Source organism: Hyla sarda, chromosome 7 (genome assembly GCF_029499605.1).
Source record: "Hyla sarda isolate aHylSar1 chromosome 7, aHylSar1.hap1, whole genome shotgun sequence".
Classification (NCBI taxonomy): Eukaryota; Metazoa; Chordata; class Amphibia; order Anura; family Hylidae; genus Hyla; species Hyla sarda.
The window spans coordinates 89701112-89726971 of NC_079195.1; positions in this window are offsets into that span (position 1 = coordinate 89701112).

The window sequence follows — 25860 nt, forward strand, 5'->3', positions numbered from 1 at the left end:
GCCTGCTATAAGTGAACCAACCAGGGGTGGGGCTTGTAGCTTGTCTACTCCCTCCCATTGTTTGTGTGCCTAGTCCACACTGGAGGTGACTGAGGAGCAATCTGCAAGTCGGATCTATGGCTGCCATATTTTGGTTCCAGGTTTTATTTATCTGGCCAGGTAGGTTAGCTGATAGGTCCCGCACCATCTGAGAAACCTTGGCGTGGTGTGCGGGCTCAAATGTGTCCTTCATATAAGGATATACTGGCTAATGTCTCAGTTTTACATCAGTTTTGAGTGTTAGCTAATGTCATTGTTTACATTAATCACAGTAGTGAAACCATATTGTGATCCATAGGTGCAGGTCCTCCACTCCAACGTAGGTGCACAACTGCACTTGGGGTTGAGCACCTTGTATCACCTTAGATCACATCAATGTAATTGTTTGTTTAAAGTCAGTTATGTTTAACACATCCACATACACATTTATCTGGTGTCAGGATGCCACTGTGGTACTTGAGACCGTTTGCAGGCATCCTCCATTGTATGCAATTTTTGCTGGGGATATCGCCCTTAGCAACGGTTTACAAGGGCAAGACCTCCGCCCCAGCAAAGGTGCATAACTGCACTTGGGGTTGAGTATCCTGCTATAACCATGTTCATGCAAATATAAGCCGATATGTCTTTGCTTAAGGCTTATACTAATTCACCCTTTTATCTTTCTAGGTAGCATTAGGGTTTCACCTGTGAGGCCTGCTATAAGTGAACCAACCAGGAGTGGGGCTTGTAGCTTGTCTACTCCCTCCCATTGTATGTGTGCCTGGTCCACACTGGAGGTGACTGAGGAGCAATCTGCAAGTCGGACCTATGGCTGCCGTATTTTGGTTCCTGGTTTTATTTATCTGGCCAGGTAGGTTAGCTGGTAGGTCCCGCACCATCTGAGAAACCTTGGCGTGGTGTGCGGGCTCAAGTGTGTTCTTCATGTAAGGATATACTGGCTAATGTCTCAGTTTTATATCAGTTTTGAGGGTTAGCTAATGTCATTGTTTACATTAACCACAGTAGTGAAACCATATTGTGATCCATAGGTGCAGGTCCTCCACTCCAACGTAGGTGCACAACTGCACTTGGGGTTGAGCACCTTGTATCACCTTAGATCACATGAATGTAATTGTTTATTGTGGATATGCATTCCATAAAACTTGACTTTTAATAATATGTTTAGGATAAAATATATGGACCCCATTTTTTTTTTAAATCAAACAAAAGGAAAGGTGTGCAAAAACCACCATGTGCCACCTACACCACCAAGTACTGATGTGATGCAAAGACCACTAAAAGGTGGAAGGGAACAACCTTTTGTCCATTGTAGCAGGTGGGGAAAAACTTCCCCTGAAAGGCCCTACTGTCACCCTATTAATTCCCTTTTTGGCAAATGTTACTCACCCTAAGAAGGGTGGCCCCACACAGGAAATTCTCTCTATTTGCACCTAAAAACTCTGGGAAATGGCAGTGTTTGCAGGGGGAAATAGGTAGAGGTCCCTGTGTGGGGCCGCCCTTTTTAGGGTGAGTAACACTTGCCAAGAAGGGAATTAATAATGCTAGAGTAGGACCTTACAGGGGAAGTTTTTACCCCCACCGGTTACAATGGACCATGTGTTGTTCCCTTCCACCTTTTAGAGGTCTTTGCATCACATCAACATTTGGTGGTGTAGGTGGCTCATGGTGTTTTTTTGCACATCTTTCCTTTTGCTTGATTTAAAAAAAAAGTTGGTATTTTATTTTTATCCTAAGAATATTAGTAAAAGTTACGTTTTACGTAATGCATATCCTCAATACTTACTTGTGGTCTGATGCAGAGGAATGTCTGTAACTGGGGAGCAGCGTCTAAAATATGTTTAGCACTATCTATATTTGTGGAGTGTTGGTGTGGCACCGTGGTCAATCTACTCTGAAGCATCAGGCATTGGTGGGTGGAAATCCTGGCTGATCCATGCCTGATTCATCTTCACAAAGGTCAGTCTCTCCACATTGTTCGTGGACAGACGAGTTCTCCTTGGGGTCACTATTGCCCCAGCCGCACTAAACACCCTCTCTGATGGTACACTACTGTCTGGGCAGTTCAACTTTTCCATGGCAAACTCTGGTAGTTGCAGCCACAAATCAAGTTTGGCTGCCCAGAAGTCCAGATCTTCAAGGTGTGTTGGCATGGCCATGTCAAGGTATGCCACCACCTCCAGGTCTACTTGCTGCTGATGAGTTGCTTCACTATGCGAGTGAAGTAAGCTACTAATCAGTGACTGGAGACTCAGGCTGCTGCTGATGGAGCTGGTACTGGTCCTGCCACCCTACCCATCCCTTCCCCAGCAGTCATGGCAGTGGAAAGTGAGCACAGAGGGCCCCCCAAGTCAGACCTGCGAGAGGATGGACAATGGCACAGATAGGCATCGGCCAACTGACTACGCAGTATGTCTCTGTAGTAGGTAAGATTGTCCTCCCTCTCAGTGGGTGTAAAAAAGGCCCCCATTTTGTGCCAGTAGCGAGGGTCCAAAAAGGTGGAGAGCCAGAAGTCATCCTGCTGCCGAATGGTGACAATTCGGCGATCACTACACAAGCAAGTGAACATGCATCGTGCCATTTGTGCAATTGACTCTGAGGCACTCCCTGCCTCCATCTCAACTGCATACTGCCACGGTGTGTCTGGGTCCTCTGTCTCGCCTTCCTTATAACCCTCTAGCTGCTCCTGCTCCTCCTTTCCTGTCAGATGACTAGAAAAAACACCCATCTCGTGAAACCTAAACTGTGTTCCACTGTGCCCCTCCCCCTCCTCTTCCAGTTCAGCCCCCACAGCGCTCATGTGGCCGTGAGATGTAGGTATCACGTCTTCAGTGCCTTGACAAGCCATTGTTCCCAAAACGTGTTGTAGTACATGAAGCAGTGGAATTATGTTGTTCATCCAATAATTCTGGCGACTGACTTCCTCAAAGGGCCTGGGCCAACGGCAGATGTCACGTATGAGCTGCCACTGGTTGACATCGAAGTTACACGGGGGAGTACACCTATCTGCTTGGAGCATCAAAAAATCAGTGATGGCTTTTCTCTGTTCGTATAGTTGGTAAAACATATGGAGGGTGGAATTCCAACGTGTAGAAACATCGCAAATCAGACTATGTTGGGGGATGCCATTCTGACACTGCAGCTCAAGGAGGGTGTGCTTTGCTGTTTTTTTTTTTTTTTTTTCTTTTCCTTCCCACGTTTTCTGGGTGTATGTGGTATGGTTTGTGGTTCACATTTATAACTCTAATTTTTTATTGATTTTCACATATTATTGTTTATTTATTTCACCTCATATTCATTTTTTATTATCATTATATAATTAAATTTTTTTTTTTTTATTTATTTATTTATTTATTTTTTTATTTTATAATGCTATTGTTTTTTGCTCCATCAGAATTCCACCTTCAATTCATACTGAGATAATAGTGTTTGCCTGGATATTTGGGGAGGAGTATTTGAATAAAATTTGCAACTGCATGACGACCGGGCTCTACTAAGAAGCTGCCCCACATAATAAGGAGAATTGGAGAGATCGACAATGAGATATGCGGGACTTTGACCTTGATTGGAGGGACAAGCCATCGACATCCACCTGGAATAGGGGACGCCATTGGGACCTATTTGGACCATGGGATTCTTTTGACACTTACCTGGTCTATGGTTCATCTTTATATTTGGGGCTTGTATTCTACCCGTTTAGGGTTGGATGCTAGTCCCCTGGACCGTGAGGGCTAACTCTCATAAAGGACCCCTATATATCAACATAAATAATTGGGTAATATTATTAAATATGGTTCATGTTATAGGTGCGACTTATTGACGCACCTGGGGGATGCATCCTCTTTCGCATTATTATTATTATTATTTGGTAAATACATTTTGTTTGTGCTGTGGAGTGGGTGGTTTTGTTCTCTCCCTAAAACATACGGGCTACTGTTCGGCTATTTTTCTGTGCTCTGACTGTTGTCCTCCTATGTGTCATTCATCTGACTTGAACTCGTGACCCGCTGGGCACCTAGCATTGAGGCATGGTGCTGAGACCTGGCACACACACTCGGTGCTGGGAATGAGATAGCTTTTCTCTCTTGCAGTCTACGTCCGTGCGGTCTACTGACTGCGCCGGCGCAGACATTAGGCATGATGCGGCCACGTTTGATGCGCTCTGCTTTATTCCTTGCACATGCGCAGTAGGCTATTTTTTGCGCAGACGTGACTATGACTGAGGTCTGCCACACTTCCGGCAGCTCTCACTCTCTTTGATCTGCCCCACTTCCGGCGGAAGACCGGTATACGATGTGGGGAGGAACAAACACACACCATGTGGGGTATGTACATTTAACTTGAGTATAATTACAGGTGATACTTAATTGAGATTGGATATAAAAAGCATTGAGGGGGAGTAGGTGATTACTCCTGAGGAAGCCACCGTAGTGGGTGGCGGAACGCGTGGAGCAAGCTGTCCCCCTTCTCGTGGTGGAAACTGTCCTATGTCTGTGCACCTTTATATTTTTCCTATGGGTCCAAGTCTCTGAGTATATTTTTCTCATTTAATACCACACAATTCCTTTTTTTTTTGGTTAGGAGTATAGGCTTGTTACACACATATATTTTGGTGCCTTCTGCACTTTGGTGTTGTATTGTCAAGTATATAGTGGCACTGTATTAATTATTGTCTAGGATTATCATCTATATATTATTTATACATACACTTCGCTTGTGTCACATTTTTGATATTTCTCTGTGTGAGGGCATTGCTTACATTATATCTATTTTCTATGCATATTGCTGCATTTATTCTTTGTGGACTTGGTAGAGTTTATCTGTATTGATTTTGTGGACAGTTTTCCACCGATACGCTATTTAGCGTCAGCTAGGGGGTTGAGGTAGGGTTACATCCCTTCTCTCTGTACATCAATATTTCATGTTTTTAAGTGTTTTTAAGATGGTCTCTTCCTTTGTGGTTTTTCTAATAAAGTAATATTTATATTTATTTGTACATATGGTGGTGTGCATTTTTTGTGGTTGCCAGTCTTTTTCTTCTTTTTTCAATTGTGTCACGTTTAGGCAACCTCTTTGCACCCACGTTTATTATTTCAGCGGTGCCCATCGCTTTCCTTAGTGTAGAAGATGGGTATGACACACAGCTCCCTTTGGCTGAGGTGGTGGAGCTTTGGCTGGCTGAAACATGGATCGGCATGCCACTGGGTGATGCAGCAGGCTGGAGCACCACATCAGAGCCATGGTTCTCCCAGGCCACTTTATGGCGATGCTGCATATGTTGACGCAGGGCCATAGTGCAAACATTGGGACCCTGGCCACGCTTAACCTTCTGCCGAAACAACTTGCATGTGGCCAAATTAACATCCTCTGGATGCTTGATGAAAAACTGCCACACCGCTAAGTAGCTGATTTTCCAACCAACAGTCTGCACTGACTGACTGACTAACTGACTGCTGCTGCTCCCGACTCCAGGAACCCCTGTTCCGCTACCTCCCGGGAAGGTAGGCTGCCACGAAGCAGGTGGTCTACCCCGGGCACCTTTGGCTCCAGACTTCCCACTGCTGCCACCATGCTGACTCCCAACCATGCTACCACCTTGCTGGCTCAACTGCTGCCTCATGGGCAACATGCCATCCTCCTCTCCTGATGATGATGAAGCTCTTCTTCACCGGGCTCTCAAGTGCGATCAGCTACATCATCATCGAGTTGTTCTGCACGTCACTGATGTCTTACACAGGTTCCCCAACAGTGACTGCTTCAGGAGCCTGAACGCTCGCAACACCCCCTCCCACGCCACTCTCCTCATCACTACTTGCCCGCCTAGTGGAGGAAATGGGGGATGTCTCCTCCACTTCTCAACTGGGCAGTAGCTGCTGACTGTCCTCTAGTAGATCGTCCTCACTAAATAATGGAGCTAAACCCACAGCATAAGATACTTCTGTGGGGTAGGGAACCGCATAGGACAGAGGCAATGGGAGTACAGGGACTGCTCCCGGGCAATGCCAACTGAGGGTTGTGTCTGAGGAACCCACCGACTGTTGACTGGGGGTGTCAGATGTCACTTGTGATGAAATAGATGACCTTATTAACAAATTGATGATGGCAGATGGGTTGCTGGTCAAGACACAAGTGCTAGCTGATACATGGAGCTCAGGCCTCTCGCCCATGCTCTGCTGCAACCTCTGCCTGATGAATTTAGGCATCTGCCACTCCTCTGTGCACGTCTTGGCCATTCCCTGCATGACATCTTAAGTGCTTATATGAGGGAAGTACAATATGCTCTACTGTGCTTAAAACAATATTTGTGTACAACACCAGCAGGTGTGTACTTTTGCCTGGCCTTTCACAGTATCTAGGCCATTAAGACTTTAGCAGAAACAAAATAATAAACCACTTAGATGTACGTATGTGGTAATGTGCTCCAGTACGCTTAAAACAGTATTTGTGTACAACACCAGCAGGTGTGTACTTTTGCCTGGCCTTTCACAGTATCTAGGCCATTAAGACTTTAGCAGAAACAAAATAATAAACCACTTAGATGTACGTATGTGGTAATGTGCTCCAGTACGCTTAAAACAGTATTTGTGTACAACACCAGCAGGTGTGTACTTTTGCCTGGCCTTTCACAGTATCTAGGCCCTTAAGAGTTTAACTGTAACAGAATAGTACACCACTTAGATGTACCTATGTGGTATGCATTTATGAGGGGAGGACAATGCACTTCACTACGCTTAAAACAGTATTTGTCTACAACACCAGCAGGTGTGTACTTTTGCCTGGCCTTTCACAGTATCTAGGCCCTTAAGACTTTAACAGGAACAAAATAATACACCACTTAGATGTACGCACGGGTTACACTTAATGGAGGACAATATGCTTTTAGTGTTCTGCTCACTAGTGTTGAGCGGCATAGGCCATATTCAAATTTGCGAATATTCGCGAATATATGGACGAATATTGGTCATATATTCGCTAAATTCGCATATTCGTAATATTCTCGTTTTATTTTCGCATATACGAATATGCGCGTATTGCGAAAATGATTATATGCGAGAATTAGCATATACAAAATTTAGAATAAGCGAAAATTTGCATATGCGAAAATTCGCACGCCAGTCTCACACAGTAGTATTAGAGCCTTCTTTACACCACACAAGCTGAAAGTAGAGATGGGTGATCACTGTGATGCGTACTGTGAGAAAAAAAATGAATATTCGCAATTACGAATAAATATGGCTATATTCGTGAATATTCGCGAATTCGCGAATATCGCATATTCGCGAATAAAATTTGCATTGCGAATATTCGCGAGCAACCCTAACTGGTTGCTACTATTAGCTTTTTTACAGTTTTTCAGTTTATGTACACACCAGTGCTGCAGCACACAGTCGCTCTCTCTCTCTCTCTCTCTCTCTCTCTGGACTTTTAATGATGTCACGCCCCCCCATTCATGTCTAGCCCCTTAACAACGCAGGACATAAATGTATGTCCTGGCGAGGTGGTACTTAACGCACCAGGACGTACCTTTACGTCCTAAGCATAACTGCGAATAGAGATGTAGCAAATTGTTCGCCGGCAAACAGTTCCCCGTGAATTTTGCATGTTCGCATTCGCCTCGCCGGGCGAACATATGTGAAGTTTGATCCGCCCCCTATACTTTAACATTGTGGTGAACTTTGACCCTGTGAGTCAAAGCCAGCAGACACATTACAGCCAATCAGCAGCAGTCTCTCCCTTCAAGACCCTCCTACCTCTTGCACAGAAGCCATTTTACCCTCATTTGGCATGCTGCAGACTTAGGGAGTGGAGGGTGAGAGAAGCTGCTCCTGCTATATAGGGAAAGCGATAGCTAGGTTGCTGCTAGGTGGTGTATTCAGGGTCCAGTTTACTCTTAAAGCACTAGTGTAACATCTGCTCTAAGGACAGCACCCAAAAAAGCCCTTTTTAGGGCTCAAATATCAGTACGTGCGTCTTGCAACAGCTGGAGGCACCCTGGTTGGGAGGGAACCGACGGTTCAAAGGGGTACCCAAGAATAAAACTTACGTTCCTTCAAGCATCTAACTACTACAATATTTAAAGGGCTGAAAGATATCAGTCCGTGTGTCTTACAACAGCTGGAGGCACCCTGGTTGGGGACCACTGCTTAAAAGGGGAACTCCGCTGGCAAGCTTTTTTGCTCATTGTCACACTAGTGCAAATCATATTTGGTGTGACAGTTGTGCAAATAAAAAAAATAAAAAACTTTTTGGGCTGTTAAATAAAACCTGTCACTGTCAGTTCATGTCACAGTTGCCAGTTTTTTTGCCTGCAGGGCAAATTGTGTCACCCTAGTGCAAATCACATTTGGTGTGACACTTGTGCAAAAAAAAAAAAATAAATAATATATATATATATATATATATATATATCTTTTTTGGCTGTGAAATAAAATCAGTCACTTCACTTCACACTTGGGAGTCTTTTGGCCCTTAGGGCTCATTGTCACACTAGTGCAAATCATCTTTGGGGTGACCGACCATTGTGTAAATTTAAAAAAAAAAAAATTTTGGGCTCTGAAATAAAATGTGTAAGTTCACTTCACACTTGGGAGTTTTTGAGCCTGCTGGGCTCATTGTCACACTTGTGCAAATCATATATGGTGTGACCGTAGTGTAAATTTGAAAAAAAAATATGCCTTTTTAGGCTGTGAAATAAGATCAGTGAGTTCACTTCACACTTGGCAGTTTTTGGGCCTGCTGGGCTCATTGTCACACTAGTGCAAATCATATGTGGTGTGAAAGCAGTGTAAATTTGAAAAAAAAATCCTTTTTTGAGCTGTGAAATAAAATCAGTCAGTTCACTTCACACTTGGGAGTTTTTGGGCCTGCTGGGTTCATTGTCACACTAGTGAAAATCATATGTGGTGTGACAGTTGTGTAAATTTAACAAAAAAAATACAGTTTTGACTGTAATAGATTGAATAGCAGTTAGTTGTCTGCAAGCGTGTGTGTCAGGCCTACAGCGTCTACTCTACGTCTGTCAAGGACATGTTTGAGCGTAAGATTCCAATGTCACAAGGTCACCCCCTAGCCCGGCATCTGACAGCTGGCTTGTCTGAACTCATAGCCCGCCAGCTTTTAAAAAAATTATTTAAAAAACATTTAAAAAAATTAAAAAAATAGCTAATTTTTTTTTTTTTAGCTATTGGGACACCGCAGTGGAAGGTACCCGGCCAAAATTTCTTTGCACAAAAGGCAATCCCCAACCGGTACTCGATTGTGCAACAGGAAGTAATGGCATGTCTGGCACACAGCATTGGGGCAAGGGTCCATCTGACCACTGATACCTGGTCTGCAAAGCATGGTCAGGGCAGGTATATCACCTACACTGCACATTGGGTAAACCTGGTGACGCTGTGCAGGGTTGCCGCGGTGGATTTTGAATGAAGACGGGCCTCTTGAAGCTGATTGGTCGCTCGCTGCTGGATGGTATGGGGGCGACCAATCAGGAACATGGCTGTGTACAGTTACGCTGTCATAGGAAAAAGTCGGTGAGGGGATGTCATCCAAACATGGGCATGGGGATGGTAGGCTTAACTCTGATTGGCTGTTCGGAATGTCGAGTGAGCCAATCAGAGAGGGGACGTATGAGTTCAGGTTACAAGTCTTTGCTGCTGGTGGCGGAAGAATGTCTTTCAAATCTTTCAGCCAATCGCTGCTAGGCAGGTCCGGGCGGAGACCAATCAGGTTAAAGATGTATAATTCCTCTTTGGGGGATTCCTAGAGGCATCGGCGGCAAATCTTTTTTGAAGAATTCGACCAATTGCTGCTGGGCAGGTCCGGGCGGCGACCAATCAGGGATGAGACGTGTATTTCCTCTTTGGCGGATTCCAAGAGGCATCGGCGGTAACTCTTTTTTGAAGAATCCGACCAATCACGTTCCATCTGGGTAAGGTGGCGACCAAGAATGACTTGCATGACTTTTACGCCACCAACTATGGTTCAAGCCGCAATGTTTTAGGGCACTTTCTGGCTGGGAAACAAACAGAAATTTTTCTGGCTGCTGCTACAGCAGAGGCTGCAACAATACCAAATTTTTCAGCCATGTGTACATGCCTAATTTTTCTGGTACTCTCTGCTGACATCTCTGTCCATCATGCCAGTGAGGCACTTGATTTGCAACAGCCCAACACATTGCAACAGCTCCAACAAGAAAAGCCGTTAACGAATATTTGTATGACCGGGGTGCTAGGACATCATCTAGCTGGGAATGTTTTTTGCCACGTTACTGGACGCTCACGCGCAATGCCTGTAGGCTCATGCGTCCTTTTGAGGAGGGGACAAACCTAGTCAGTCACACCGAAGGCACCATCAGCGACATCATACCATTTGTTTTCCTCCTGGAGCGTGCCCTGCTAAGAGTGCTGGATCAGGCAGTAGATGAGCGTGAAGAGGAAGAGTTGTGGTCACCATCACCACCAGAAACAGCCTTATCAGCATTGCTTGCTGGACCTGTGGCAATGCTGGAAGAGGATTGTGAGGAAAGGAGTCAGAGGAGGAATGTGGCTTTGAAGAGGAGGAGGAAGACCAACCACAACAGGCATCCCAGGGTGCTCATTGTCACTTATCTGGTTCCCATGGTGTTGTACGTGGCTGGGGGGAAGAAGATGATACCTTCCCTGACATCACTGAGGACGAGGAACGGGACATGAGTAGCTCGGCATCCAACATTGAGCAAATGGGGTCTTTCATGCTGTCGTGCCTGTTGAGGGACCCTTTTATTTTGAAATGGATTTCTTTGTGTTTTTCACCGTCCTGCATTATAGAGTCTTCTGGACTTTATGATAATTTAAACTTGAATTTTCAAGAGTACTAACCATTATACAAAGGAACGCTTGTTGCATGTGATTTTTTAACTTTTCAAAAGTAAAATACGGAGAGGAAAGAACTCTGTTTCTTTATTTGATGAAAAATTTTATTTAGAAAATAATTTCTTTGTGTGTTTCTCCATCCTGCATTATAGAGTCTTCTGGACTCTTGGATATGCGCTTGTTCTTATTTTTCAGCCATGTGTACATGCCTAAGTTTTCTGGCCTCTAGTGCTGCACTTTTTCTGTTGCTGCAATTTTTCTGGCCAATACCAACTTTTTGAGCCATGTGTACATGCCTAATTTTTCTAGTACCCTCTGCTGACATCTCTGTCCATTTTAGCAACCTTGCATATTAGATGTATGCTAAGGGTAGCATGGTGGATCAGAGGTTAGCACTGCTGCCTTGCAGCGCTGGGGCCTTGGGTTCAAATCCCACTATGTGCTGCCTAACATGGGGGAATCTATGTACTGCCTATAGGGGGGATCTAACTATGTGCTGCCTAATATGGGGAAATCTATGTGATGCCTAAAGGGGGGGCTCTAACTATGTGCTCCCTAACATGGGGGAATCTATGTACTGCCTATATGGGGGATCTAACTATGTGCTGCCTAATATGGGGAAATCTATGTCCTGCCTAAAGGGGGCTAAAGCACATTATTCCAAAGAATTTAGGAATGTTAGGTGATTTATTTCCTTTATGGATTAAAACTAGACTCTGCATCAACTATGTAATTTTCCATGGGAGTTTTGCCATGGATCCCCCTCCAGCAAGCCACAGTCCACGTATTAGCCCCCTTGAAACAACTTTTAAATCACTATTGTGGCCAGAAAGAAACCCTGTGGGTTTTAAAATTTTACTGCCCATTGAAGTCAATGGCGGTTCGCGAACATTTGCGGAAGTTCGCGTTCTCCATTCGCGAACAGAAAATGTTATGTTCGCGACATCACTAACCACGAGCATCGTAACGATGCCCGGATCATGTGTGGCAGGTCCCAGCTGCGGGACCCGCCCGTAATGGCTGACATCTGCCATCCCACAGATGTCCGCCATTAACCCCTTAGATGCCGTGATCAATACAGATCACGGCATCTACAGCATCACGATCACTAAAATGGATGATCGGATCACCCGCAGCGCTGCCGCGGCGATCCAATCATCCAGCACGGCAGACGGAGGTCCCCTCACCTGGCTCCGCTTCCTTCCCGGCGTCTTCCGATCTGATCTGCCTTCCCGCAGATCAGAGCAGAAAATGACCTATATACATAGCACTGAACAGTATTAGCAATCGAGGGATTGCTATAAATAGTACCCTATGGGGACTATTAAAGTGTAAAAAGTTAAAGTAAAAAAATTTTGTTAAAAAAAATTTGAAAACCCCCTCCCCCAATAAAAACGTAAATTGTCCCATTTTCCCTTTTTTTTAAGTGTTAAAAAAATATTTTATATACATATCTGGTATTGCCACGTGCGTAAATATCTGAACTATTAAAATAAAATGCTAATGATACCGTACGGTGAACGCCGTGAATGTAAAAATAAAAAAAGTCCAAAATAGATGCTTTTTTATAACATTTTATTCCCAACATTTTTTTTCATAAAAAAGGGCTTAAAAGTTCTATATAAGCAAATATGGTATCAATAAAAAGTACATATCAAAGCGCAAAAAAATGAGACCCCATACTGCTGATTATACGGAAAAATGAAAAAGTTATAGGTCTTCAAAATGGGGGGATTTTAAACGTACTAATTTGGTTAAAAAGTTTGCGATTTTTTTTATGCGCAACAGTAATAGAAAAGTTATTATGGGTATCATTTTAATCATATTGACTCAAAGAATAAAGAACACATGTAATATTTACCGTAAATTGTACAGCGTGAAAACAAAACCTTCCAAAATTAGCAAAATTGCGGTTTTCTTTTTAATTTCACCACACAAATAGAATTTTTTTGGTAGCACCATACATTTTAGGGTAAAGTGACTGATGGCATTACAACAGACAACTGGTCATGCAAAAAACAAGCCCTGATACTAGTCTGTGGATGAAAATATAAAAGAGTTATGCTTTTTTGAAGGCGAGGAGGAAAAAACAAAAATGTCATAATTAAATTGTCTGCGTCCTTAAGGCCCAAATGGGCTGCGTCCTTAAGGGGCTAGCTGTCACGCCTCCTCCCATAGACATGAATGAAGGGGGCTTGATGGCGGTGGTCACCAGTCATTTTTATTCTTTTTCTTGTGAACTCTCCTTAGAGTTGGCTTAAGAGAAGCTATTAAGAACCCAAATGGTCACTCATTCATTGACAGCTTTTGGTATGAGCCTCCTTCAACAGTGCATAAAACAAAAACTTCAGTATGAGACAACAAAGATAATGAGAAAGAGACAAATAGGAGAAAAGATATATAAGTGCGGAAAGGAAGGGACAGAAGAGAAGCAGGTGGAGTTGGCAGGATATCGGGTTAGACAAAGAGGAAAGGAGGAGGGGAAAAGGGGAAGGGAAAGGGGGGTAGTAACAGAGGGAGAGGGGGAGGAGGTTAACTCGCCCTATGCAAAAAAAACAGCATGGGATTGGTAACTCCAACTGGAGAGCTTAAAGTATACAAAGCTTCCTTATTCAGCCATTTCTGAGCTGTAGGTGGAGTAGTAATTGCCAATAAAGTTAGGGCATTAGGCCTCTAAAAGTAAATAAGCCAACAGTGATTTTTTGTGTAGTGGACAGTCTGTCTGCAGAAGGCCTAATAACACCAATGTAGTGGACACCGTCTCCTCTGAGCCAATGATCTTATTGATCAGTGATCCTACTTCTTCCCAGTAGTAATGCAGTAATGGCTGGGCAGTGCCACCATATATGTGAAAGAGAGTCTTTATCTCCTTGACACCTCCAGCAAACGTCATACATCTAGAGCAGTGATGGTGAACCTTTTTGAGCCTGAGTGCCCAAACCGTAATGCACGCCAACTTTTTTTTCCCTCAAAGTGCCAGCACAGAAATTAAATCCGAATACTGAGGTTTAAGTTTAGAAAAAAACAACTCATACAGTTGCCATAACTAATTAACATATTTTGTTTTAAAAGAAATAACAGATTACCCCTCCCCCAGTAGGCAGGTAGTACCCCCAGATTAGACCCCCAGTAGGCAGGTAGTACCCCAAGATTATAGAGTGGAAGAATACTCCAAACTATGAGTTGCAATTTCATAAACATACAAGACACTGACAGTTAGATGATCATATTGGTCCAGATTTATCAAACTACTAGCTGAGTACCCGGCGTTGCCCGGTTTTTCCTTCCTAATCCCTGTTGGGAAAGAAAATAAACAAAGGAGGAAGCTTTTGACTTCATATCCCATCCTCATATATTGTCATATCCCAACCAACTATCCTGTCCTCCTATCCCGACCTCCGACCTTTCTTCCCCAATATCGCGCCACACCCCTACCCCTTAATTCCCTGGTTGAACTTGATGGACATATGTCTTTTTTCGACCGTACTAACTATGTAACTATGTAACTATGTAACTATCCCATCCTCCTATCCCATCATCCTATCCCGACCTCCTATCCCGACCTCCTATCCCGACCTCCTATCCCGTCCTCCTATCTCGACCTCCTATCTCGTCCTCCTATCCCATCCTATCCCGTACTCCTATCTCGTCCTCCTATCCCGTCATCCTATCCCTACCTCCTATCCCGTCCTCCTATCCTAAGCTCGACCTCCTATCTCGACCTCCTATCCCGACCTCCTATCTCGACCTCCAATCCCGACCTCCGATCCCGACCTCCAATCCCGACCTCCAACCCCTACCTCCTATCCCGTCCTCCTATCCAATCCATCTATCCCAGCCTCCTATCTCGACCTCCTATCCTGACCTCCTATCCCATCCTCATATCCCCTGCTCCTATCTTGACCTCCTATCTCGACCTCCTATCCCGTCCTCCTATCCCGTCCTCCTATCCAAACCTCTTATCCTGACCTCCTATCCCGACCTCCTATCCCGTCCTCCTATCTCGTCCTCCTATCCCGTCCTCCTATAGCGTCCTCCTATCCCAACCTCCTATCTCGACCTCCTATCCTGGCCTCCGATCCCGTCCTCCTATCTCGACCTCCTATCCCGTCCTCCTATCCCGACCTCCTAACTCGACCTCCTATCCCGACCTCCTATCCCGTCCTCCTATCCCGTCCTCCTATCTTGACCTCCTATATTGACCTCTTATCTTGACCTCCTATCTCGACCTCCCATTGCGTCCTCATATCCCGACCCGGAATATGTGTACCAGGTATTGAAATATCTCCAGCTGTACGGAAGTTATGGGGGAACATACATTTCCCATTGATTTGCATGGGACTTTAAACAAAAACCCTGACACTCACAAATGGGGGTAGTTAAGGGTTAAATTAACTATCCTATATTTTTAAGTGGGCATATAAGTAACATGTGGCCAAGTATTATCGAAATATCTCCAGCCGTTTGGAAGTTATGCAGTAACATATATTTCCCATAGAGTTGCGTGGGACTTTAAACATAAACCCCGCCCCTAGTTAATGGGGGTGAGTAGGGTTAAATCACCTATCCTATGTTTGTTTTTGACATATAAGTAACATGTGTGCCAAGTTTCATATTAATATCTTTAGTCATTTGGAAGCTTTTGTGGAACATACATACATACATATATACATACATACATATATACACACACACGTTGAGTTTTATATATATAGATAAATGCGTCTAAATTCTAGAACTTAGTGCACTGTGGGAGAATAGTGCATAGTTTTACTTTTTTTTAATACTAAAATGCCCCCTTCATAAGTTAAGTTACAATTAGAGATGAGCGAACTTACAGTAAATTCGATTCGTCATGAACTTCTCGGCTCGGCAGTTGATGACTTTTCCTGCATAAATTAGTTCTGCTTTCAGGTGCTCCCGTGGGCTGGAAAAGGTGGATACAGTCATAGGAGACTCTTTCCAGGATAAGTCATCAACTGCCGAGCCGAGAAGTTTGTGACAAATCGAATTTACTGTAAGTTCGCTCATCTCTAGTTACAATATTTTAGTTGCAGAGAGTTTCAAATCCCCCCCCCCCCCGAGTTGCAAATCCCCTCCCGATGACCCCCCCCCCCCTTGGTACACCACTGTGGCCGCATACCCACACAGGGGGCTCAGCATGCCACCTGTGGCATGCATGCTATAGGTTCGCCATCACTGATCTAGAGCCCCCAGTGATGCAGTCATTTGGGTATGCATCTCTACCTGCAGTTTGACATATTTGGGAAAAAACCATGAGAATTTCATAGGATCTGTTTGCATTCATTATCAGTGGGTCTTCTGCCCAACTCTTTCTCCTACAATTATAGGTCCGAAAAAGCCAAACCTGCTACATTATCTAGAAGGTGGGAGCAGAACATAGAAAGTACGAGTTTGATCTGAGTAGAAGTTAACGCAAGACGCTCTGGCCAATTAGGGTCTTCACCAATTACATACACCTTCAGTAAGGAATTGCACGCCCTCCTAACATGCCTGTGTATTATAGTCATGCTCCTTATCATTGTAACATTGCAATTTTCTCGATAAAAATACACATAATAGAGTGGAAGAATACTCCAAGCTATGAGGTGCAATTTCATAATCATACAAGACACTGACAGTTAGATGGGTCCCTAGATGATCATATTGGTCCAGATTTATCAAACTACTAGCTGAGTACCCAGCGTTGCCCAGTTTTTCCTTCCTAATCCTTGTTGGGAAGGAAAATAAACAAAGGAGGAAGCTTTTGACTTCATATTCCGTCCTCATATATTGGTGTCATATCCCAACCAACTATCCCGGCCTCCTATCCCGACCTCCTATCCCGTCCTCCTATCTCGACCTCCTATCTCGTCCTCCTATCCCATCCTATCCCATCCTCCTATCTCGTCCTCCTATCTCGACCTCCTATCCCGACCTCCTATCCCGTCCTCCTATCCCATCCTCCTATCTCGACCTCCTATCCTGATCTCCTATCCCCTCCTCCTATCCTGTCCTCCTATCCCGACCTCTTAGCCCGACCTCCAATCCCGACCTCCAATCCCGACCTCCAATCCCGACCTCCAATCCCTACCTCCAATCCCTACCTCCTATCCCGTCATCCTATCCAATCCATCTATCCCAGCCTCCTATCTCGACCTCCTATCCTGACCTCCTATCCCATCCTCATATCCCCTGCTCCTATCTCGACCTCCTATCCTGACCTCCTATCCCAATCTCCTATCCCGTCCTCCTATCCAGTCCATCTATCACAACCTCATATCTCGACTTCCTATTCCGACCTCCTATCCCGGCCTCCTATCCCGACCTCCTATCCCGACCTCCTATCCCTTCCTCCTATCTCGTCCTCCTATCCCGACCTCCTATCCCGACCTCCTATCCCGTCCTCCTATCCCGTCCTCCTATCCCGTCCTCCTATCCCGTCCTCCTATCTCGACCTCCTATCTCAACCTCCTATTCTGACCTCCTATCCCGTCCTCCTATCCCGTCCTCCTATCCCGTCCTCCTATCCTTTCCTCCTATCTCGACCTCCTATCTTGACCTCCTATCCCTACCTCCTATCCCGTCCTCCTATCCTTAGCTCGACCTCCTATCCCAACCTCCTATCCAATCCATCTATCCCAGCCTCCTATCTCGACCTCCTATCCCATCCTCATATCCCCTGCTCCTATCTCGACCTCCTATCCTGTCCTCCTATCCCAATCTCCTATCCCGTCCTCCTATCCAGTCCATATATCTCGACCTCATATCTCGACCTCCTATCCCGACCTCCTATCCCGTCCTCCTATCTCATCCTTCTATCCCGTCCTCCTATACTGTCCTCCTATCCCATCCTCCTATCCCGTCCTGCTATCTTGACCTCCTATCCCGACCCGTAATATGTGTACCAGGTATTGAAATATATCCAGCTGTACGGAAGTTATGGGGGAACATACATTTCCCATTGATTTGCATGGGACTTTAAACAAGAGCCCTGACCCTCACAAATGGGGGTAGTTAAGGGTTAAATTAACTATCCTATATTTTAAATGGACATATAAGTAACATGTGACCAAGTATTATGGAAAAATCTCCAGCCGTTTGGAAGTTATGCAGTAACATATATTTCCCATTGACTTGTATGGGACTTTATACATAAACCCCGCCCCTGGCAAATCGGGGTGGGTAAGGGTTAAATAACCTATCCTATGTTTGTTGTTGACATATAAGTAACATGTGTGCCAAGTTTCATGTTAATATATTTAGCCGTTTGGACGTGATGCTGGAACATACACACATACATACACACACACACACGTTGAGTTTTATATAGCAAATGGATACACAGCAGCACTTCCAAATAGTGATTATTTATTGGCTTTTATAATCACAGAGTGATTATACGATGTTTCGGCCACCTCACGTGGCCTTCATCAAGCAGTGCATTGTACAAATGAGTGACTTAAATACACAATAGATTAGTGACATAATTTCCTGTGGGAGTGTCTAATTACATTAACATATGTGTACAAACATTGGTGACAGAAGATTACAGGTATGGTACTCAATTGCACTGCAAATGTTTCACATCAAAAATCAACATAATTATGGAGACCATTGATCCTGTAAAAAAACGTGCAATTGCAAACACATAACAATATGGCATGTATGCCAGTGATCCCGCTTACATACAAAGTAGTGCATCATTTAAATAAGGTAAATTATCGATCGCTACCTTCAGGCAGGGCAGGAGGTGGGAGCAGGATCCCGTCATGGTAAAAAAAAGTTTTATATATATAGATGTGAAAGTAAAAGTGGAGTGATTTTCCCAGAGCAACTTTATCAGAGCTCGTTTGCTGTGCTGTGATTGGCTACTGTGGGAAAATCCCTCCATTTTTCTCTCACACAGATTGATAAATCTGGGCCATTATGTAGTTTTTATATCTGTTATAAATGCATCTAAATTCTAGATCTTAGTTCACTGTGGGAGTATAATGCATAGTTTTACTGTTTTAATACTAAAATGCCCCTTCATAAGTTAAGTTACAATATTTTAGTTGCAGAGAGTTGCAAATCCTATGTAGGAAGCATAATAAGAATCAACGGTTAACAAGGTTTTGTATGACCATTTATTTATATATATTAAAAAAATCACATTTTAAGATTAAATATTAGAGAATTTAAACAGCAAATTCAACTACAATATAATGTAAGCACACTCAGGACCTTATAAGCAATTTTTTTTAAATTTTTTTTTTTTTAGTAGTAGAAAATCTACAGAATTTCCAAAGCAAAATCCACAACTATTGCACATTTATTGACAGCAAGTAGCTAAAGCATATAGTATTACAGCTGACACCCTGTTGCAACCAGGAATTAGAGATAACTGTGATTCTAGCCATTTAAAAAGTACCTGTCGCCATATAAACTGTTCTAAACTACCACAGGCTATGTACCTTAACTACTCCTAACACTCCTCCCACCCTTAAAAAAATAATTCAGAATTTTAAAAAGCTGTGTATTCTTGCCTACATAGTTCAATTTCCTAGCAGGAGAATGTTGGTGTTTTCCAGCAGGCATGACATCACTGAAGCCTGCTGGAGGACCACTTCTGCCCTCCCATGGTTGCAGTGCTGTGATGAAAATAAGACCTCAGGCTCTCCTGCAGGTTTCAGTCTGTGCAGCTTTCTGTCAGAATCTGTGGAGCTTTCACTTTCTGTGCACCCGACAATCAACCTTTGCGCAGAGAAACACTTCCTGAGTTTAGACTCCTGCCAGGCCGGGAGGAGACCAAACTCACTGTATTAATTGTGAAAGGGAACAGAACAGAGTCCCCTAGTGGCAGTTTTTTATATTGCATTTTAAACATATTTCTATTGATAATTGTAAAAGCAAGTGAATTACCCAAGGGACATTATATATATATATATATATATATATATATATATATATATATATTTATTAAAAGTTTTATTTGGTGATTCTTTATTAAGTACTCTTTAAAAGTGTTATTTGTGGGCTCAGGATGACATTAAAAAAAATAAGCTAAATTAACTTACCCCAAGCCCCTTGAACTGTTGGCACTCGCTCCAGCTTACCATCTCTACTTCCTAGTGATAAGTAATCTCAAATTATTGGCTGAGGTGGGACACACATGAAAATGTAGGGAAAATGTGTCCAAGAAACCAGTAAGTAGTGGTGACTGGCAAAGACCAGAGTGCTGGAGCAGCAGCTGTAGGGGGATGCAGAGTAGGTGAATATTGCCACCCTGAGCCATATAGGTTTTTTCATTTCCAGACAACCCTTTTAACCTTTTGGATGATGCAATGAATTTTGACCATGGCATTTAAGTGTTTCAAAGAGTAAGATGTCATCTCTTTGGCCCCAATGATTGTATGATGCTGATCTGGTTTCTATGACATATGGAGGCCCCAAAATGCTCCTCTAGGTCACCTATCTTAGAACATAAAACATTTTGTTACACAAAGTCAGTTCAAAAGGTGAGAGAAGAAGAAATAAAAAAAAATAATAATAAAAAGAGTATTTTTTTCTTAACTTCATAAGGACACAGTCCATTTAAGCATTGGGGGACACAGCCATTAAATATATATATATATATATATATATATAAAAAAGAGTTACGGTTCTTAAAAGGAGAGGAGGAAAATCAAAAACTCATTTAAAGAAAAGAAAATGAATATATATATATATATATATATATTCATTTTCTTTTCTTTAAATGAGTTTTTGATTTTCCTCCTCTCCTTTTAAGAACCGTAACTCTTTTTTTCCATTCAGGGAGCCATATGAGGGCTTGTTTTTTTTGTGGAACCAATTGTACTTTGTAATGACATCTTTCATTTTACCATAACATTTACATTGAAACAAAAGACATTTTTTGTGAGGAGAGAAAAACAAACAACAATGTATTTTGCAACTTTTGGGGGCTTTCAGTTTTACACAGTGTACTTCATGATAAAAAAAAATGATGTGTTCTTTTTAAACATGGGTCAATACAATTTTATTTGATTTTCTGTATATGGGGCAGTATGTATGCTTATGTTTTGCGCAGTAGTGTGTAGATTTTGTCTGTACCATTTTTGTTTTGATGGAACTTTTTTGATCACTTTTTATTTAAAAAAATTCTAACAGATGATGTAACCAAAAATCATCAATTCTGGTATTTGGTATACTTTTTAAGTTAAAGGCATTCATTGTGCCATATAATAAATATTGGATTTTAAAAGTTTGGACATTTACGCATGCAGCAATACAAAATATGTAGTGTTTATTTTTTGTTAATTTTCTTTTTTACATTTTTTTAAATGGGAAAAGGTGGGCAATTTATAATTTTATTGGGGAGGGATGGGCTTATATATATATATATATATATATATATATATATATATATATATATATATAGTTAAAATATTTATTTTAAACCTCTAAAGTTCCCTTAGGCGATTATGTTCTGTTTAGTACTATGTTATAGCATTAGTACTGATTTGTACTATAGAAGAACTTCTTGCACAGCCTGGCTCTTTAGATTGCACAAAATATGGATCAGCATGCACACAATGGCCATTAGAGCTCATGAGACCACTGCAATTAAAACGGAGGTCCAATGAGCCCACTGGAACCTGTGATCGCTGATGTCTGCCATTATTGTCGAGTCCCCAGCTGCTGATAGCATCCTGAACTTACCTGCTGTATGGCGCTGTGCATAAAGTTACTCACAGCAGCTCTGTACACTTATGGTGCATATCCTTACAGGGGTTAAAGACTTTTGGAGATTAAGGCCAGTAATGTCTTATTTGATGAGATATATACAATATATTTCTTCTAAGAAAATGTTTGCAGTGAAATTCTTGCACTCAGAATTCCATCAATGTTTTCTAAGGTAAAATTAGTCGCTTTACAACAAACAATTACTAAACAATTATTTTAGAGTAGGTGTTTGTGACACTAAACTCTTGTAAGAATAAAGAATATCTCAAATCTATTCTGCGCTAAGACAACCAAGATTTCCAAACACAATAGTTGAAGAGCCCCCTAACAAGAAACTATCTTGCTCATAGTGCAAGTGTCACCTTTTGAAGCACAGCATGTGTGGGAATATCTGAAGCTTAGAGTTCTAAAATGAAAGCTGTGGCTCTGAATAGATGCACATACATGAATTACAATAACTGTATGCCACTTTTATATGTTGATTTGAAAACTTTTATTAGATTTTTTTTTGTTTTTATGGGCGACTTTGCACAAAGCAATTGTATTCACTAGGGATGAGCAAATCGAATCTGACGAATCCAAATTTGTTACGAATTTCATGAAAAATTGGCTTTGCAACTAATCTGAATATCGCCGCGATTTGATCGCACAAGTCGCTCCATTATACTCCATTTAGTGCGGTCCAGGCTCCAGGACATCTAAGATGGCGGCTCCACATGAAAGTCCAGGCAAAAGTAATCACCGGCTGGTGTTTTACAAAAATAAGTTTTCAAAGTGTACTGTAGTACATTGTTTTGCCCTCATACGTGCATACCACATACCTAAATCTAAGTAGTGTACCATTTTAAACCTGTTAATCTGTCAAGGGCCTTCATACTGTGAAAGTCCAAGCACTAGTACACACCGGCTTGTGTTTTACAGAAATACAGACTTTTTAACACGTATTGTATCGCATTTTTCTGCCCTCATCAGTGCATACCGCATACGTACATCTAAGTAGTGTACCATTTTGTATCTGTTAATCTCTCAAGGGCCTACATACTGTGAAAGTCCAAGCAAAAGTACACACCGGCTGGTGTTTTACAGAAATACAGACTTTTTAATACGTATTGTATTGCATTTTTCTGCCCTCATCAGTGCATACTGCATACGTACATCTAAGTAGTGTACCATTTTGTAACTGTTAATCTGGCAAGGGCCTACATACTGTGAAAGTCCAAGCAATAGTACCAAACGACTGGTGTTTTACAAAAGGTACAGAGTTTTTAGGCTCATTGTAGCGCATTTTCTGCCCTTCTAAATGCATACCACATACATATATCTAAGTAGTGTACTATTTTGTACCTGTAAATCTGTAAAGGGCCTACATACTGTGAAAGGACAGCCAAAAGTAATCACCTGCTGCTGTTTAAGACAAATACTGTTTTAAGAGTAGTGAAGCATATTGTACTACCCTCATATACACACTTAAGTATGTCAGGCAGACAAGTACCAGGACATGCACTGAGGAGTGGCAGAGGCCTAAATCCTTCAGGCAGAGGTCGCAGCAGACTAGGGGCAAGTGGCAGCAGGAGTCACAGCGAGAGGCCTGAACTCCTGTTATCAGCTAGCGGTCCTGTCTCGACCAGTAACCCATCTGCCATCGTCGATTGGTTGACACGGTCATCCACTTCATAACAAATGACATCTGACACCCCCAGTCAACAGTAGTTGGGTTCCTCAGACACAACCCTCAGTTGGCATGGCCCAGGAGCAGTCCCTGTCCCCCCACTGCCTCTGTCCTATGCTGTTACCTCTCCTACAGAAGTATCTTATGCTGTGGGTTCAGCTCCACTATTCACTGAGGACGATCTAATAGAGGACAGTCAGCAGCTACTGCCCAGCCAAGAAGGGGAGGAGACATCCGCCGCTTGCTCCGCTAGGCGGGCAAGTAGTGATGAGGAGAGTGACGTGGGAGGTGGTGTTGCCAGGGTTCAGGGTCCTGAAGCAGACACTGTTGAGGAACCTGAGGAGGACATCAGTGACGTGCAGCCACAACTCAATTATGATGATAAAGCTGATCGCAAGTGGGAGCCGGGTGCAGAAGGAGCTTCATCATCATCAGGAGAAGAGAGTTGCAGGTTGCCCATGAGGCAGCAGCTGAGCCAGCAAGGTGGAAGCATGGTTGGCAGTCAGCATGGTGGCAGAAGTGGAAATTCTGGAGCCAAATGTGCCCGGGGGAGACCACCTGCTTCGCAGCAGCCTAACTTTCCGGGAGGTAGTGGAACAGGGGTTCCTGGAGAAGGCAGCAGTAGCAGTCAATTAGTGCAGACTGTTGATGGGAAAATCAGCTACTCGGCGGTGTGACAGTTTTTCATCAAGCATCCGCACATAGCCACATGCAAGACATGTCGGCAGAAGGGGAAGCGTGGCCAGGTTCTCAATGTTGGCAAGGGGCCCTGCGTCAACACATGCTTCGCCACCATAAAGCGGCCTGGGAGAACCGTTGCTCCGATGTAGTGATCCCGTCTGCTGCATCACCCAGTGGCCAGCCGCTCCCTCCTTCAGCCAGCCAAGGCTCCACCACCTCAGCCGAAGGGAGCTGTGTGTCATACCCTCCTTCTGTCACTCCAGATGCTCCTGCTTTTCCCACTTTTAGTCAGCCATTCCGCCAACAATCCATCCGCAAAGCCATGTCCAAGAGACAACAGTATGCACCCACTCATCCAATGGCGCAGAAGCTGAGTGTGCTCCTGTCTAAGTTGCTTGTGTTGCAGTCCCTCCCTTTTCAAGTGGTGGACTCTGCACCTTTCAGAGAACTGATGGCTTGTGCCGAGCCGAGGTGGAGAGTACCAAGCCATAATTTCTTTGCAAAGAAGGCAGTACCAGCCCTGCACAATTTTGTGGAAGAGAAGGTGGGCCAGTCCTTTAGCCTGTCGGTGTGTACCAAAGTGCACGGCAGCGCCGACATCTGGCGCTGTGACTACAGTCAGGGACAATACATGTCCTTTACAGCTCACTGGGTGAATGTGGTTCCTAAAAAAGCCACAACCCCAACTTGGACAGGTGACACCGCTTCCTCCTCCACGCTGTCAGCCCGTTGGTCCTGTGACAGTGTGTGACTCCGCCTCCTCATCCTCAAACGTGTCCTCAGCCTCCACTGCGCGGACAAGTCTAAGTGGCCCTTCAGCATACCATGTGTGCAGGGTACAGTGGTGTCAGGCTGTTCTTCACATGGTTTGCCTTGGTGAAAAGAGTCACACAAGGGATGAACTGCTAAAAGTCATTCGTAAAGAAATCAGAGCATGGTTTACTCCATGAAAACTGGAAATGGGAACCATGGTGACCTGCAACGGGAAGAACATCGTGGCTGCACTGCGACAAGGAAGGGTGACCCATGCGCCCTGCATGGCAAATGTGTTAAATCTGGTTGTCAAGCAGTTCCTGAAGTGTTCACCCCATTTGCAAGATATCCTAAGAATGGGAAGGAAACTTTGCATGAACTCGTACAACGCAAAGCACACCCTCATTGAGCTGCAGCATCAGAATGGTATCCCCCAACATAGTCTGATTTGTGACATTGCCACACGTTGGAATTCCACCCTGCATATGTTGGACCGACTGTACGAACAGAGAAAAGCCATCACCGATTTCTTGATAATCCAAGCGGATAGGGGTAATCTCATGTGTAACTTCAATGTGAACCAGTGGAAGCTCATACGTGACACCTGCCGTTTGCTCAGGCCCTTTGAGGAAGCCACATCATACGTAAGTCGCCAGGATTACGGGATGAACAACGTCATTCCACTGCTTCATTTCCTACAACAAGTTTTGGAAACAATGGCTGGTCAGGGACTGGAGACGTTGCGCCTACATCTCACGGCCACATGATCCCTGTGGGGGCTAAACTGGAGGAGGAGGATGAGGGGCACTGTGGAGCACAGTTTAGGTTTGATGAGATGAGCAGTGTTTCTAGTCATCTGACAGGAGAGTAGGAGCATGATGAACTAGAGGGTTATGAGGAAGGAGAGACAGAGGACCCAGTCACACCGTGGCAGCATGCAGTGGAGATGGAGGCAGGGAGTCCCTCCGAGTCACTTGTACAAATGGCACAATGTATGCTCACTTTCTTGCGAAGTGACAGCCGAATTGTCACCATTCGGCAGCGGGATGACTTCTGGGTCTCCACCTAATTGGACCCTAGCTACTGGCACAAAATGGGTGCCTTTTTTACACCCACTGAGAGGGAGGACAAACTGACCTACTA